This window comes from Macadamia integrifolia, unplaced genomic scaffold (genome assembly GCF_013358625.1).
Source record: "Macadamia integrifolia cultivar HAES 741 unplaced genomic scaffold, SCU_Mint_v3 scaffold725, whole genome shotgun sequence".
NCBI lineage: Eukaryota > Viridiplantae > Streptophyta > Magnoliopsida > Proteales > Proteaceae > Macadamia > Macadamia integrifolia.
In genome coordinates this window covers 544568-562783 of record NW_024870526.1, presented here as the reverse complement: position 1 = coordinate 562783, position 18216 = coordinate 544568, and the positions used below count along the sequence as shown (strand labels likewise).

Here is an 18216-nt window from a genome sequence, read left to right as displayed (position 1 = left end):
AGCACGGTCTTTTTGCACCCATTGTTTCTTGGCACAGGTATACGCTATGGAGTAGCGTTCTTTCTTCCAAGATTAAAATAGGAAATCCATTACATTGTCTTTAACAAGACAAGAATTCCATAATTTCTTACCCCTTTTTTTGACATACCCAATTTTGATTTATTCTGGTGCAACTAATCTTTTGAACTCAACTTTAGGATGGGCATATTGAATTCTCTCACAATATCAATTTAGGATCATCGACACAAATACAACTACTCATCAAGAAGCGGAAAATAATTTGGAAGGATTGATGATAGAAACCACTAGAGGATGGAATACACATGAAGTTATTCAGATCAGGAATTACTTCATCTTATTCCACAACCTACTAAGAATGCATCGCCCCTTCTACATTTTTGCTGCCTTCCACAAGATCAAAGAGCTATTGAATTCTATAACATTTCATCACAAAGAAGCGAGAAGTCTTCCAGCCATGAATTTTATTTTTACTTTAGCGTATAAGACCACTAATAGTAACAAGGCTATGAACAATATCGAACTGATGTAACCATTGGCGATATTTCCTTTTCTTTTATCCAAAAAAAAAAAGACAAGACTTCCGTAGAAACATGCGCTACTCTCGCAGGTACAAATATAACGACATTTTTTTTTTTTTTGGTGAAATAACGAGATCACCAAAAAAAAAAATGTCAAATAAATCTAAAGGCCCGCAGACCTGATGCCCTTGCATCAACCACCATCTGCGTAGATTTGGGTTATCAACCCACACCTCTTACCTCTCTGTAAGTCCTTGCTTTGGCGCAAACCCTGCACATACTAATGGCCTTCGATGCCAACAGGCTGACAGAGATCCTGAAATACCAGAACTCAAAAGACAATGAAATTTTGAATTATAAAAAACAATAGAGGCCCCTCACTGGTAAAAGAGTTAGAATCCAGAACACCATCACATACAAGAACAAGCTTATCTCCATAGAAAAGGTTAGAGAAGATAGAAGACAAAATGGAGATAGTTCCTGCACACCAGTATCCTTGACCACACAAGCACCATTGGTAGGTAACGGTTATTGGTACACATGTTTGCTCGTCATGACTACCCTTCCAGGATTAGATGGGTCAGAAAAAAGGTGAGACAGGCAAAGGGAAGCGACCAAAAAAAAATTTATAGCTGACAGAACAAAATCAAAGAGTTCCACCACTAACAACCAAAATTAACCACCCTGCGGCCCCCTAAAAAACAATGCAATGCCCTACTAATTCAAGAGGGGCCACACTGAGAGATTGATGAGTAAGAATCAGCAAACACAATCCCATGAACCAGATCATAGAAGTAGACAAATTGCTGACAACCTGTTCTGGGGCAGTTAGTCAACAGAAAGTTGCCTCCGCTTGTACCGCAGCATCACCTTCCCCTTCACACCCACAACCATGGCATTCCAATCAATTTCTGGGAAAGGGGAGATCAACTCCAACTCAAAATTCCTAAGTAAATGGCTCCATATTGCCTTTATCTGCAGATATGCAAATGGCTCCCCAAGACAACCATGTCTCCCACCTCCAAATGAAATATATGAGAATGGCCCCACTGCCTTGTCCTCTTCCTTCCCTGCTGCAAATCTGTCTGGATCATACCTGTCTGGGTCCTTGTATATATGTGGCAGACGATTGGAAAAAGCTGGTGATGTGGCAACAATGTGGCCCTTGGGTATGTCATAATCTTTCCCCTCTCGAGTCGTCACACTGAAGTGAGTATGAGAGCTACGAAGCAGCAGTATCAGAGGAGGATGCAGCCTCAGGGCTTCCTTGATGCACCTATACAGGACATCCATCTCAGACAGGATGTCGTGATCAATCTTGTTCCCATGCTGCGTCATCAGTCTCTTCTGTTCATCCAACACAGCGGAGAGGGATTAGTCATGACAAAAGAGATAAGCCCCAGTCCAGGTGGAAGTGATGGAACTGGTGTGCTGTCCAGCAAAAAGGGCAGCAATGAGGAGCCCAGTGACCTCAGTCTGTTGTTGGGCGTCCGTCTTTGTACTTAGAATCAATGAAGCTCTACAGCATATCATTCTCTGACTTGCCAGCACATTTCCTAGAAGCTATGATGTTTGTGAAAATCTCTGCAAGCTTCTTACGGGCACGATCACGGCGGCGGTGAGCTGGAATGGGTAGGTATGGGAACATGACACTGATTGGGAGCATACCATTGTCAAGGTCATGGAAGAGTGCAGACACATCATCAAAGAGTTTATCACGAACTTCACAACCCAGAAGGCATCTACTTGCTGTCAAGATAATTAGATGCTCTAGTTCATATTTAAGGTCCACCTCACCAGAGTCTCCCCATTTTGAAAAGTAGTCCTGCCCATTTTGAGACCAGTTAACTCTCAAAAACATGTCATTGTTAAAACATTACTTCATTGGCAAAGGGCTGACACATTTGATGTATTATGCACACATATAGCATTTAAGAAATAATTATCAAGTTGGGATTTTTGGAGCAAAATCATAACTAAACTATTCCCATCATGTCAAAGTTTTTAGATACAAGTGGAGAGAGAGAAACTTACTTTTATCCAAGCATTAGTATTAATGCCAAGAGTGATACAATAGGAGGATCAGGACCCATTGATGGGCAGCCCATGTACAAGAGAACTAAAATAGGGCTAAGGAAAGCTCCAAGAGGTACCATTAAATCAAATGGATAACCCCCCCAAGCCCCTTGAGGTCTGATTGCCTCTAAATGTCCGACCACCAGCCAGTGGGTTCTCCCACCAGAAATCCATCCCCCCCCCTCTTCTGAACCCCTTCCTTGGAACTCCCTCTTCCGTTCCTCAACCCACTGTTCCAGCGACTGCTTCTCTCTTCACTTCATCCCCCCTTTCGCCATTGGAAACCAGAGAGTCGGTCACTGTCCTTCTGGCCTCCTCTCCACTGAGATAGCCAAATGGAAGCACTGCCTAGTTGGCTACTTCTTGGGTAGCAGACCCCCTTTCCCTATCATCAAATCATCCCTCTCCAAGCAACAGCGACCAAAAGGCTCCCTTGACACTTAACTTTTTGACACTGGCATCTTTCTCTTCAATTTCTCTCTTGAGGAAGATAAAATCAAAGTCCTTGAATCTGGTTTGTGGCAAGTTGGGAAAAAGCCCATATTCCTTTGACAATGGAACCAATTCTCCAAGCTCCACAAAATTGATCTCCAAACCATCCAACCCTCCCCAATCTCCCTCTGTATTTCTGGTGTGCCCAAGGCTTAAGCATCATCAGTTCCATCATAGGCACTCCCCTGTTCCGACACTAGAACCAGAAAAAAAAAAGACAGGCTCTCTTTTGCCCGCATTTGCATCAAGGCATCTGCTGAGACCACCCCTCCTTTCATGGTCACTGTTCTGGATGACAAAAGTCATGCCCTTCACCAACGTGTCTGCTTATGACTAGTTACCCCTGCACTGCTTTATATTCAAAATGCTTGGCCACCAAACCGACAAAGCTCCCAAAATCATGAGAAGGATGTCCCCATGGTCTCTGGAATAGATCCCACTTCTGCTGCTACCCTAGAAGAGGCCTTGTTACTGCTCCTAAGGCAACTCTCCCTCCTGGTTCCTCCATTTACCCCCCCTTTGCTTCCCAGGGGTTGCATCCTCCTCTCGTAACCTCAGCCGAGGCCATCAAGAACTCCCACCAGTCTCTAGGCATATTATTCAGGCCATGACCACCTCTCGAGCTTCTCTTGCTGGCGATAACTCTTCTTTTGGACTGTTGGTCCTTCATTCTCTCTCTGTTAGTCGAAATCCTTTCGAGGTATTGGGATCCACCGACACTAGGATGGAAGACCCCTCCCCTGCTGCCTCCCTTCGCTTGAGGGCAGATTAATTGAGGGCTGGCGTGCCTGTCTCGTCATCCTCTCCATCCGCAGCTCAACCAGCTCCATCAACCCCTGTACCCCTCCCCATCTATCCCTGCCGCCTCTTCTTCTCCTTCATTGGATGTTTTCTCCACTTCACTCACAAACCCTATTTCAACCTCCTCTACTGCTTTTCAACCCTCTCCTCCAACCTTCCTCCCAATTTACCCCTCCCTACCTTGAGGCCCATCCTCTCCACCTCCTCTTTGGCCCAACATCAACCTATCTCCTTACACTCTCCCTACGCCCTGGGCCAGACCACTCCAAACCCTCCTCGATTCCTCCTCTTCTCTAGGCCCACATACTCCTTTATCTCTCAGCCCACCAACACTCATCCTATCCATATTTCTCACCCTGATATCCGACACCTCCACCAGCCCCCTCCCTCAGGTTCCTTTAAACCCGCCCCTCCCCCCTCTCGGATTTCTATCAACCCAACTACCCTTTCCAGCATAGCTGCTTCTTCGCCCATCATTGACACCTGTGAGGCTCCTTCGCATTTTGGTTCCCTGCAGACTATGGAATCTACTTCGGAGACTCCCTCCTATGCCCTGCTCATCTATGAGCCCCTTGGCTCCAGCCTTCTCTCAGGCTCCGCCATCTATCTTCCTGACTCTGAGCAGCCCACTGCAGTCCACCATAGCAGCTCTCCACCATCTCTCCCTGCCACTGATCAGTGATGTGAGGCTTCCCCTCACATCCATTCTGTCTCTGCCACTGTGGATCAACGATGCTAGGCTTCCCTTAACATCCCCACTGATTCTGCCATCTTGAATCTTCACTGCGAGACTTCAGCTAGCATAGATCAACGATGCAAGGCTTCCTCTCGCATTCCTGTCGCTTATGCCATTATGGATCAACGATAGGTGATAATGTAGCTCTGATTGTTGTTCCCTTACAAAAGACCCTCCTTTGGACGCTTGCGGTAAGCCTCTTTCATCCTCTGCCAAAGAAGCCCCTCAAGAAGAAGAAGAAAAACTCCTCGGTGTCTTCCCCTAATCTGCCTTTGGCCTCTCCCCAGGGCAATGAAGTTGCTTTCCAAGGCTCCTCTAGCACCGAATCCCCTACCATCCAAGAATACCGTATCTGCCATTAGAAGAAGTCCTCCTTCCAGGCCATGCAATCATCTAGCTCCATGGAGCTCTTGCAGCTCTCCTTAGCTTTGCAATTATCTCTTGGGCAATTTGGAATATCTGAGGCCTTAACTCCTTGGCCAAGCAAGATGACCTCTGATCCTCTATTAAATCCTCTCGCCTTGATCTTATTTTCCTTCTTGAAACCAGAGTTCCTAAAGATATAGACCCCCAAATTGCCACCTCCATTGCACCCTCCTGGTACATTATCTCAAATTACCCCTTCTCTCCCCCCCCAATAGCCGCATATGGGTTCTTTGGAATCCCTCAAACCGGGCATCTGATAGAACCCTCCTTTGGGCTAATCTTCTCTCTATTGCCCCTCAAGTTGGCTCTTCTCCCCAGGGCATGGGAGGTGATTCAATGTAGTCAGAGCTGCTCACAAAAACAGGGTGGCTTTTCTATTGATCCAAATGTTGTAGAAGCTTTTAATGATTGTATTGAGACTATTAGCATGCACGACCTCAGATGCTCTGGGACTAAATTTTCCTGGCATAACAACCGCAGTGGTTCCAACAAAATTGCTTGCAAGGTTGATTGGATTTTTTCCATAACACTTGGCTCTCATCCTTCCCCTCCTCCCATTCCACTTTTTGGCTCCCTGGCATCTTTAACCATAGACCCATATTGCTCCTCATCCAGCCATACATCTCTTTTGGTCCTAAGCCTTTCAAATTATTTGACATGTGGGCCCACCATCAAAACTTTCTCTACTTGGTCAATGAAGCCTAGGCTTCCCCAGCTCAATTTTTCGCTTCCCTACTCAATGCCCTTTCCAAAAAGCTTAAGAACATTAAATTGATTCTCAAGCAATGGAACTCCACTTTGGCAATATCTCCTCATGTGTCTCGACTTGTAGAGATAAGCTTACCTCCATTGAAGCTAATCTTCAGACTGACCTTCATAGCCCCTCCCTTGTTTCTATTGAGCAAGCACCCTCCCTTGAGATCCTCCCTCCTTGCTTAAAAGGAAAGCTTTCTTAACCAGAAATCTAGGATTAAGTGGCTTGAGCTTGGTGATTCCAAACACTACCTACTTCCACCGCTCTCTCAAAGCTAGAACCAACCACAACTCCGTTCTCCGTCTTCTAGCTAGAGACGGATCCACCCTTCTTTCCCTGGAAAGTATCAAATCTGAAGCTTCTAGTTAGTTCTCCGACCTCTTCCACCTCCTCCCTCCTTGTGGGCCCGCCCAACCCTTTGAGTCTCATCAACAAATTTATTCCCCCCATCTTATCCCATTCCTCTAGGCTATTCCCTTTGATGAGGAAATATCAGCAGCCATCTTATCCCACAAAGCTAGCAAAGATTGTGGCCCTAACAGTTTCAGTATGGCATTCTTCTCCCATTATTCGGACATCTTTAAGTCTAATCTCATCTCTGCTATCAGTAGCTTCTTTTTCAACCCCTCTAAAATTCAAGGGATAAATCATACATAGTTGTCAAGGCGTCGCCGACACCTAGGTGGCGTTTTGGCATCCCAACGGTAAATCCAATACAGGTCAGTAGTACGATTAGCGTGGGTCACAAATGGCAACCGCCAGAGTAGGATAGGCATCGCCATGGCGGCGCCGTAGATGCCATTTCACGCCTGATACACTAGGTGATCGATTTTTGGTATTTGGTTTTTTTCTTTTTTTCTACTTAATAACAATACTCTTTATTAGATTTTTATTGACAGGTGAAAAATAAAAAGGAACAAAACCCTCGGCTAGTTGACCTCTCATTCTATCAATTTCTCAACTGGAAATCCTCAAAGGAACAAAAGCCCTCGACTGAACCCTCGAGGCCTCAATCCTTCTTTGTTGCGTGATACTTCTCCGGCAACAAGAGCAAGGTAAGTTCACCATCTTCTCCGTCTTCTTCTCCTACTCCTTCTTCTTCTCTGCTTCTCTTTCTCCTTCTTCTTCAGTTCTTCTCTCCTTCTTCTCTGCAATGTCTTTTTCTTCTTCTTCTTCTTCTTCATCTTCTTCTTCTCTGCTTTCTCTTTCTCCTTCTTCTTCTTCAGTTCTTCTCTCCTTCTCCTTCTCTGCGACGTCAGTTTCCCTTCTCCGTCTTTGTCGTCTTCTTCTTCTTCTCTGCTTCTCTTTCTCCTTCTCCTCCTCCTCCTTCGTCTTCTTCTTCTTCTCTGTTTCTCTTTCTCCTTCTTCTTCATCTCTTCTCTCCGTCTGCTACTGTGAACCCTTGATTTTTCTTCTCCTCCTCCTCCTCCTTCTCCTTCTTCCTCTTTTTCTACTTCTGTTTCTCTTTCTGCTGCTCTTTCTTCTCTATTTCTACTGCTCTTTCTCCTTCTTCTCTGCTGCTTCTGTCTCATAATAGCATCTATAGAATTAGTCCTTTATTTTTAATTAAATAACTAATAAACTTTGTTTTCTTCTCTACAATGCTTATGCTTGTGACTGGTTATTGGTTAACATACTCCGTTTTAGAACTTGTAGGACAGAAGGAGTTTATATTTCTAAATTTTTCTGCTTATGCTTATGCTTGTGGCTGGTTATTGGTTAACATACTCTGTTTTAGAACTTGTAGGACAGTAGGAGTTTATATTTCTCATTTTTTCTGCAATGCTTATGCTTGTGGCTGGTTATTGGTTAACATACTCTGTTTTAAAACTTGTAGGACAGTGGGAGTTTATATTTCTCATTTTCTCATCAATAATTCGTGTTGATTTTTGATGACATCATATGGCTATGTTTTATTTTTGATGATTTGATGTTTCTTAATATTAGTTTTATATGCTATAGGGTATATATTATAGGTTTGTAGCATGCTAAATAACTTTAGAAAATAGGGGAAATAAAAAGTAGCGCACTAAATAACTTTAAAAATTAGGGAAAAAAAAAAATGGCACAGGCGATTTGATCGCCATGGCAACGCCATAACGGGCGATTCATAGCTAAATCGATTAGCCACCCCTCCACCAACTTGGATCTTCATGATACCGTGACAACTATAAAATCATACATTCCTCTGTCTCAGTCCTAAGAAGGAAGGTGCCTCATCCATAGCTGATTTCAAACCAAATTTTCCTTTGTAACCTTCTTTACAAGTTCATTGCCAAGATCCTGACCAACAGGATCCATAAGTTGTGGATTCCCTTGTCAATCCCAATCAATCTACCTTGATTACAGGTTAAGCATTGCTGACGATATCAGCCTCTGTCAAAAAATTGCTATAGGTTTTGATAGGAAATCCCATTCCCCTGCTGCCCTTCTCAAAATTGATATCCACAAATCTTTCAACTCCGTTCGTTGGGATTTCATCTCGAAAGTCCTCAATGCCATATCCTTCCTTCATAACTTCATCAATTGGGTCATCTCCTGTATTTCTTCCCCTCATTTCTCTGTCTTTGTCAATAATTCCCTTGCAGGGTTCTTTCCCTCCTCTGTAAGCATTCGTCAAGGCTGCCCTCTCTCCCCCTTCCTTTCTCCCTATCCCTTGAAGTCCTCTTCAGATCTATTCAATCCTCCACTGATCTTCATCTCACTTTCCCTCTCCCTAAATGCAAAGCCCTTAATCTCACCCATTTTGCTTTTGCTGATGATTTGATGATCTTCTCAAAAGTTGATCCTCTCCCCATTCAATCTATCCTATCCTCTGCCTTTTTGAATCCCTCTCTGGCCTTCACATCAATCTCCTCAATCCCATCTCTTTCTCTCGGAAGTCTCGAACACTCTCAAAGCCTCCCTCTAATCTCCAGGATTTTCCCTGGGCTCCCTCCCAGTCACATACTTGGGCCTCCCCTTCATTTTCTCCAAGCTCAACCTCACCATTGTTTTCCGATGCTTGATCTCATCTGCAAGAGGCTCTAACTCCAGAAAGGTATGCTCTTCTCTTATACGGGTCGTCTTGAACTCATCAGATTTGTACTCCAGTCCTGCTGCATCTTTGGTCAGGTGTTTTCAAGCTTCCCCTTGCCACCATCAAGGCTGTAGAATCCCTTGTGTACCTTCCTCTATAAAGGGGTTGACTCCACTAAACGACTCCACCCTATTAGTTAGTCTTCCATCTATCGCCCCAAAAAGGAAGGCGGCCTTGGTCTTCGCAAAATCCAAGATATTAATTTTTTTGATACCCTCAAGCTCATCTAGAAGCTGGTCTCTAAGCACAACTTTATTTGGGTCTTTTGGGTCTACTCTTATCTCCTCCGAAATGACTCTCATTGGTCTGTTCCCCTCCGATCTTATGCCTTTAGTGTCTGACATAGCATCATTTCTTTGCACACCCTAGCCCTCAAACCCTTCCATTCTTTCATCTCGGATGGTCTCTCCACCTCCCTTTGGATCAACAGTTGGAATCCTTTGGGTGTCCTCTCTGTTATGGAAGCTAGATCTTTTTACTCCTTGGCCTTGCTAGAGATTCCTTAGTTACCTCCATCATCTTTAATGGCTCATGGTCTCCCCTATCTCCTATCCTCTTGTTGACATTTGGTATTCCCTCCCCCCTGTTCCCCCTATCGCTCTTGCCCATGGTGATAAAATGATTTGGGCCCCCTCTCCTTCTGGCTCCTTTATCTCCTCCTTTGTTTGGGATTTCTTTGGCATAAAGTTGTTTGGTTCAAAGGGCACATCCCTTGGCATAAAGTTGTTTAAAGTGCTTACCACCAACTATCTTCCTACCTGATGCGGTAAATTCTGACGGGTTCCCCGTCCTAAAAGTAGCTACCAGTTCCTGCAAAGAAAATAGGTCAGCGAAGGGCACCGGGAGTATCCAATGCGATAACCCTCCAATGAGAAAGTCAGAATCCCATAGCAGTCAGTATCTTTCTCTTTGTGTAATCTATTTTTTTTTTGTCCCCCTTTTCCAGAGGCTTACCTATGGTATTTATAAGGATCACCTCCCTTACCCTCCTTGTTTCCTCGAGCACCTAGACTCCTGGGGGAGTGTGGGGAATATTTGGAATATTGGATGGAATATTTGGAATATTCCCCGCTCTTCAGGTGTGGAAGGCGTCAGGGCTCTTAACGTGGTGCCTTTGTGGCATTCTTGGAAAGCTGAGAATGGGTGTTCCACTTATCTCAGCGCCCACTACCTCAGTGGGTTATTCTTCCAGAGTCCTGATTGACCAGGTTTCCTAGCTAGCATGATGTGGATTTCCCACTTTGGTGGTCCTCCAGAATGGATACCTATTATGGGTTGGTAGAGGACTCGATCACAATGGTGGCCTATCTTCTGGTGGCCGAGGCAAGGGCTCAGCTAGCCTGGGAAGAGGTGAAGGCTCGGCCCCTCGTGGCCGAGGCTAGTGCTATGCAAGAGTGGGATGAGGCAAGGGCTCAGCTAGACAGGGACGAGGTGACGGCTCGCCCCTCGTGACCAAGGCGGGGGCTCAGCAAGGCTGGTGCATCATTGCCTGAGCTTGTGACATTTGTTGGCACATCATAGGACCCCCAGCTCAGATGAGCCGGGTCAGATCATTGGAGCTTAATTTGGTGAAGTCAAAAATCAGAGAGCGAGCCTGCATTTATGGCTTCAACCATACATTGACTTCTTGGGGCGCGAGACCCCTCGAGATCCGCGACGTGTTTGATGCGATGGTTAGGCCTCGAGAAGAGTAACCGCTTCCTGATCCTACCCATCTGTTTGATTCGATCTGAGCCATTGATCCAATCTTTGGCGTGCTATAAATAGGGGAGCTTCCAGCCTTTACATCATTTTCACTTGTAAGGAGTTCAATCATTCATCCAGTTGCTTCAACTCGGCGATTAGAGAGTCGTGCTCTCGGCTCGTGGCTCCGTTGCTCCATGATCTTGCTTTTTGGTTCTTCGATCAGTAAGTCTTGTTTTTGTTATCTTAGATTCATGGCTCGTACCCATTCTTACCATGTAGCCACTAGGAACCCTCTTGGTCAAGGGAGCGCTTTTTAGCCGGGGCTATCTGTCAGTGTTGTCCCCTTAGACCAGCTTATCCCTCTAGCAGTGGTTAGACCTGACCCACCACAAGGGGCACAACCAATTCCCCCTTTACTCCGTCGTCCATTGAGGACACTTCTTCTGGAAAATTCAGGTCCTCTAGCAGTGGCTCAGATTTTGACACAGACTCGAGTACTGAAGCGAACTCTAAGGGGGTCGAGCCCACCACCCTTCGAGCCGACGGTAGGATGAAGGTTTCTCACGAGGAAGAGGATGGCGGGGACACTTCTGATGATAGAGATGGGGGTGGCACCGCTGGTGATGAAGATAATGTCGAGGGTGGCGATGGAGAGGGTTCAGCCTCATCCTTCGGCCCAAGCCAGGTCGCCAGTGTTGCCTACGGGGTCTTACCCGCAGAATTCCTGGAGGTTTTTCGGGAGTGGTACAGGATCCCAGATAAAGTGGTCACGCGGATCCCCAACCGTAATAAGTCTGCAGACTCCAACTAGGACGAGGTCGCCATGTATGAGGTGTCCTTTCGCGGGCTGAGGATCCCCGTGGCCCTTTTTGTGTGTGAAGTCCTGAATCACTAGGGCATCTCCCTTGGGCAACTAATGCCCAACTTTTGGCACATCCTGCTCGGCTCTGCCGTCTACCTAGCCAGACTGGGGCGAGTCGCAACCCTTCGTCCCTTCCGCCATTACTTCATTCTAAAGCGGCACAACACCTTGTGGTACTACTTCACTCGCCGAGACAAGAAAAAGCCTTATAGGGCAATGGTATTCTTTAAGTTTATGCCACATCGGTGAAAGGGTGGAAGGAGAGGTTTTTCTTTGTGAATACGCTAAATAATCCTTCCAGGGTTGGCTGGGCTGAACAACCCCCCCCAGAAAGCTAAACCGCGCCCCCTCCCTCTACATAGATGAGAGGCAGACGGTCGAGATGTGTCTACGCGGCGAGGCCGTGGACATCCGTCTACCCCAGGAGGAGGATTTTCTATAGAAGTGGGACCTGAGTGGGGGTAAGGCCTAAGCCACGTCCCTTGTAAAAAAAATTTGTTTCCTTTTTTTTTTTTTTTTTTTTTTTTTGGTTGTTTCCTCTCACTAACATAATTATGGTGCTGCAAACATGAACGTTCAGCTGGATCCTCAGAGGCTCGCCGCTGCTTCGGCAGAGGCCAGGAAACGAAAGGTGGCCAAGCTGGCGGCAAAGAGGGCCGAAGAGAAGGCCGCCAAGAATAAAGGCACTGGTGGCTCAAGTTTGGGGCATGCCGAGGCGAAGATGTCGGAAATCCTGCCTACCAGGCAGGTGTTGAAGTCGCCTGAGGGAGAGGGCAAGAGTGAAGAGAAGGATATACCTACCCTTAGGAGTGCGGATAAATGAAAAAACATGATGGGGCCTCCCCTTTCTAGTCGAGTAGTGGGGGACGGTTCTAGGCCTACGGAGTCTTCTCCTCAACCGCTCAATCAACCTACCGATCTGACCCAAGGTTAGAAGATGAGGAGGGAAAAGGAGACTGCTCTGGAGGGTGATGGTCAGCGCGGCGGTGCTGTCAAGGTCTCCCCTGGGGGGGCATCGTTTGGGCAGGAGAGCGATCCCTCCTGCTTAGAACTTGTTGTAGGAGTCTTCCATAGCTGATAAAGAGGTGGCCCCTATCTGGGGTAGGCAGGGAAGGCCGCGCTTGGATCTGGACAGGATTCACAAATTGTCGGATCCTTACATGTCTGATTTTATGTATCAGTGAGTATTCCTGCACACATCTCTTCCTTTTCTCCCCTCTTGCTATGTTCTGGGTTGAGCTGACCCTGAGGTGTTGTCTTTGAACAGGGTTTCCATTGGTCAATGGAGGTGTGCAGTCGCTTTGAAAGGGTGGTCAAGCGGAAGCAGAAGGTTGAGGAGACTCGGCATCTTCGAGACCAGCTGGCCTGGGTCAGGGGGCAGCTGGAGGCTTCGAGCAAGGAATGTCGTGCTATGGAGGCTAAGGTTGCATCGCATGAGAAGAGGGCTTTTGAGCTTCAAGATGAAGTGAAAAGACTGCTCTTAGAGCAAAGCAAGCATGTGAAGGCCAAAGAGGTGGCTCGGACGGAGGCTACTGAACTCCAAGAGGAGCTTCATAGGAGGGCAGCCGCTCAGGAGATGGTCGTCCAGTCTTTGAGAGAGCAACACTAGCTAGAGCTCAAGGAGGTCGAGGAAAAGGCGGTGGAGAGGTGTAAACTCTCCCGCGGGATAAGAGTGGCTATTGAGCCTCAACACTTCCTCTTTCAACTCTGGCTCAGATACGATGGTCAACTTCATCCTGAGGAAGTACCCCGCCTTGGACCTGAGTGACAACAAACACTTCATTCCTCCGCCGGAGTCCTCCTTGCTGGAAGGCGGTCCTACTACAGAGGAGGCAGGCGATGAAGTCAACACCGCTGCCGCCCACAAGAAGAAGACTCCTCCTGCTGCTGCCCCTGGATATGAGAAAGAAATATCCTCCCCCTTTCTTTGATATTGTTTTCATCATTTTTTCCTTTTTCGTACTCCCACACTTGTGTGTATTTTTTAGATCATTAATGAAAACATCTCTTCCTTCAGAACTTTATTTTGCATTTGGCTTCGTCTTTTCGTGTGTCCCCTACGTCTAACGTCATAGCGCTCTAATAAGCTTGTATGCCTCTCAGGCCGAGGTCTTAGGTATCCAATCTGAGCCTGAGCTCGGATAGCAACAGGGCCGTGCTAAGCCATCATTAAATTCAAGCAGGGGCACAAGACTTAACGTGTTTTTGCATGTCTATGTGTCGAGGGCTTTTCAATCTAAGACTGAGCTCAGACAGCAACGTGTCAGGCCATCATTAAATTCGAGCAGGGGCACAAAACTTAACGTGTTTTCGCATGTCTCTGTGTGGAGGGCTTTTCAATCCGAGCCTGAGCTCGGACAGCAACAGGGCCGTGCTAAGCCATCATTAAATTTGAGCCGGGGTACAAGACTTAACATGTTTTCGCATGTCTCTCTGTGTGGAGGGCTTTTCAATCCGAGCCTGAGCTCAGACAGCAACAGGGCCGTGCTGGGCCATCATTAAATTCGAGCCGGGGCACAAGACTTAACGAGTTTTTGTATGTCTATGTGTGGAGGGCTTTTCAATCCGAGCCTGAACTCGGATAGCAACAGGGCCGTGCCGGGCCATCATTAAGTTCGAGTCGGGGCCCAAGACTTAACGTTTTTTCGCAAGAAAGGTACACGAATGGAAATTGCATATAAATGAATGAATACATGTACTGCATTAAGAAATCGCACATGAATGAATGAATATAGGTATTGCATTAATTGTTATGTAATCATGACATATTATACTACTGCATCACATTCACTTTAATGTGTCGAAAGACGACAAATTTGTACTAAAATATGAGAAATAAATCTAGCAGAAACGAGAAATTTGGAAGACAAATTCAAAGGCATAAAATGAAGCCAAAGACAAATTCAAAGGCATAAAATGAAGCCAAAGACAAATTCAAAGGCATAAAATGAAGCCAAAATCTAAAAGCAAGAATTAAATCTGGAGGTGGCTGGGCCGCATGGAGTGGGTGGCAAGGCCGCATAGAGTAGTTGGCTAGGCCACATGGAGTGTTGCTGCTTTGGGCCTTACTGATAGAATTTTTTTAGGTGGCCAGCATTCCATAGTCTGGGTATAGGGCTACCCCCCTGAATCTGCAGGTGGTATGTTCCAAGGCGTATCACTCTGGAGACTATGTAGGGGCCTTCCCAGTTAGGGTTGAGCTTTCCGACGTTCTTGGGCTCTGATATGCTTACTTTTCTGAGCATAAGATCGCCAACCTGGAAAATCCTATCGCAGACTTTCTTGTTGAAGAAATGCCTTAGCCACTGCTTGTATGCTTTGTTGAGGATGAGAGCTTTTTCTCGTACTTCTTCAAGAAAGTCTATGTTTGCCCTGAGGCCAATTTCGTTCGTCTTTTCATCGAACACCTTGGACCTAAATGATGGATGTATGACCAATGTTGTCACGGCGCTAAGGCGAACCAAGGCGGTGGAGGGTTGTCTAAGCACTTAAGCGAGAAGGCGACCGCCTTAAGGCGAACAAGGCAACCAAGTGTTATTTCTTATTTTCCCTATTTTCTAACATTTTTTAGTAAGTTATATATACCTTGTATCATAAAAAATCAAGATTAAGCAACATCAAGTCATTAAAAATCAACATTTAGAGAAATGCTCTTGTTCTATAATAAGTTTGACTGGTCAAATGATTTTATTTTTACATGAAACTTTTTGTATTAGTTATAACATAAAATCACCTTTCCAACAAGTTTAAGATTACTAATCTAAGTTGTAATGACAAAGTTATTGTGATACCCTACTTTTAAAACCTGGTTTACTTACACGGTTGACCCAGTTTAACCATGCAGGACCCGAACCAGAGAGGGTTAAGGCGGGTTCCCTATGGACCATGGTGGCAAAGGTGACTTTGAACACAGGTTGGTCAGACAAGTCCGAGTCAGTGCCAAAGGAGACGGATGTACCCAAGCCGTGTACATGCACATATCATAAGGCCATGTACGGGTAATACTGGTATGTAACCGTATCCTAAAGGGTATACGTATTATATATCTTGTGACGAGAGAGATACATATCGGAGTCGAATTCCATCGAAACCTCGATTGTTTGGCTAAGTTTTGACCAACAGGTGGGCGGTCACAGGCAGGCGAACCCGCCCACTTTTGTGACCCACCCATGTGGCTACTAGATATTCTCTAGTATAAATAGTACTTATTGTGTTTTTCCTTTTTCTCATTTAATGCATTATAGAGTTGGTGAGAAGAGTAAAGAAGAGAGAGAAAAGAGAACGAAGAAGAAGAAATGAAAAGAAAAAGAGGAAGAAACGATTTTAAGCGACGTCGAGGGTTGATCTTCTCATTCTGGCACCGGAAAAGTGATCCCTAACACGAGACCTACGATTTGAGGTGAGCGAAGGCTATACTTCTTAAAATTTCACAAAACCCAAAGTGAAACTCTTGATTTGGGTAGAGTTCCTTGAGATCTTATTAATCCCACTTGAGATGATGAATCTAAGGCTTAATAGATGGTCTATGTGTTGATTTTGAAAGTTTAAAGAAGTGTTTACAAGATTTGAGAAGCATTGGTGATTTCTTGAGTTAAGAGGTGATTTTGGGGTTTTGGAAGAGTTCTTGAGCAAAGAAGGTAAGATAGCTTTTCAATCCTTAAATCTAAGTTAGGTCTAGGTTAGAATCATCTAATAAGACCTTAGATGTGTGGAAAATGCGATCAGAACAGCCCTATTTGGTTTTCCCAAGGTTGAGGAATGTTTCAAAGGTGAAAGCCGATTTTCGCCCCCACAGGTGGGCGAAGACCGACGGGCGAATCAGCCCGCCTGTTGGGGCAGAACCTTAGTTCCAACAGGCGGGCGAAGACCAACGGGCAAAGACCAACGGGCGAACCCGCCCGCCTGAGGGGGCCCAACGATTGACCCGGTGGGCTATCTGGCCCGCCTATTGGACAGGCAGGCGATGACAGGTGGGCTATCTGGCCCACCTGTTGGCCCACCAGTCGGATTTTTGAGCCCGAATGGGCCCAAAATGGGCGGACAACCTTCTTTTATGATTTTAAACATCAAACATCATTAGTTTTGACCCCAATGTAGTGAAATGCTAACCTCATTATCTTATGATAGGTTCTACTAGAATTTACATTTCTCACACCGAATCTCACCTGTACCGAACGTGAGCTTTTGTACTCAACAAGTGGGGAGAGGACATTTGACTTTATTTTAAGCTTGTTTCTGCATCATTAAATTGTATCTAGACTAGCCATGTCATCATGCAAATTATGTGTTGATTAGTCATCCTCGTATGCCATTCGCACGCATTGCTTGTGCATTCTAAACAAATGATTATGATATGTGTTGTGCTTTACATTCTAAATGCCAAATGATTGATGTGTTTATGTGATAAATGGTTGGATTACTATGCATGATGATATTGTTTGGAAACGAGTGCATTGGTGGCCCGTGGTATGGGACGCTGTGGCATTATACACTTGTACTTTGTCATATAGGAGCATGCGGTTTGGGATTATCATTCCCTGTGCCACGACCTTTCCCAACAAAGGTTGAGGTGTTGGGTTATCACTTGGGGGGAAGCAGTGGTCGCGGTTGTCGGGTCACTGTGGCTGTTAGACATATGCCTGGCGGGTCATTAAGACAATCGGCAACCTTAGTGGTATATTCAAAAGGGCCAATCGTACTACTTTTACATTACCGGGGTCGGCACCTTTACATTTCTGTCATTTACTTTTATGTTAAGAGCTGGTAGTCGGCATGCTTTACTTTTCTGAGTACTCACGGTGGGCCTTCTCCGACAACCCTATGGGCATATCGCGGGATGGAGTTCGCAACTCGTACCTGGGGCATACGCGCACTGTGGTTGTGAGTAGCACATAACCTAAAACTTAGTAATGTTGTTTAGGTGGATAAGATTTAAAATGAATTACATAGCATATAGTGCATATGGATGTGATTGTTTATGTGGTCTTTCTTTTCACTTACTGAGCTAGTGAGCTCATCCCACGTGCACACTTCTTTTAGATGATTTTGCAGGTCGCCCGCCTGAAGATCAGGAGTCAGGCCCCACAGTCGAGTTTCCTATTGAGGATTGGTGGGTACTTAAGTATGAGCATGGTGCTGATTGTATGTGAGAGGGTTGTGCTGCGGGACCGCAGTAATGACACCGTACAGGATTTTGCTTTTTGATTTTGATGACCTCCCATTTTGTGTACTTGATTTGTAAATTGTTATTCTTTTTGTGTGAATATCATGCCTGCAGGCCCACATGTACTTAGCTATATACTATAATTTGGGTATCAAGTATATTGGGGATATTTTACAGGTAATTTAAGTCTTCCGCTGAACTTTTAAACACTTATCTTAGATGTGGGTATGTTGTGGTGGGGTACTGTATCAGATGATCCTGGCAGGTTTGGGTTAACCGGAGTTAACTCGGTCACTGGTCCGGTTCTGTGTGAACGGGGTGTGACAACGGTGGTATCAGAGGGTGATGCTCTATCCACTCACAGCATACCATTTAGACCCCATAGAATCTATAATAGGAAATGCGGTTGGGTAAATGTAAAACACTTTAAAGAAGTAAAAGCCAAAAAAAAAAGGGTTGCATTTATTTATTACATTTCATGCCATGCATAAGAGAAAGTTTGCTTGGAATAAATAAAGGATTAATTATTTGATTGCATAACCCATCGAGTACGGATTTAACAAAAATTCGGCAGCATACTAACGCTAAAACAAGATTTTCTA

At 45.4% G+C, this 18216-nt stretch overlaps 1 pseudogene; it reads right to left on the bottom strand.

Moving 5' to 3' along the window:
- Window positions 1–923: 923 nt before the first annotated feature.
- Window positions 924–18216, bottom strand: part of LOC122069821 — a 31429-nt pseudogene continuing 14136 nt past the window's right edge.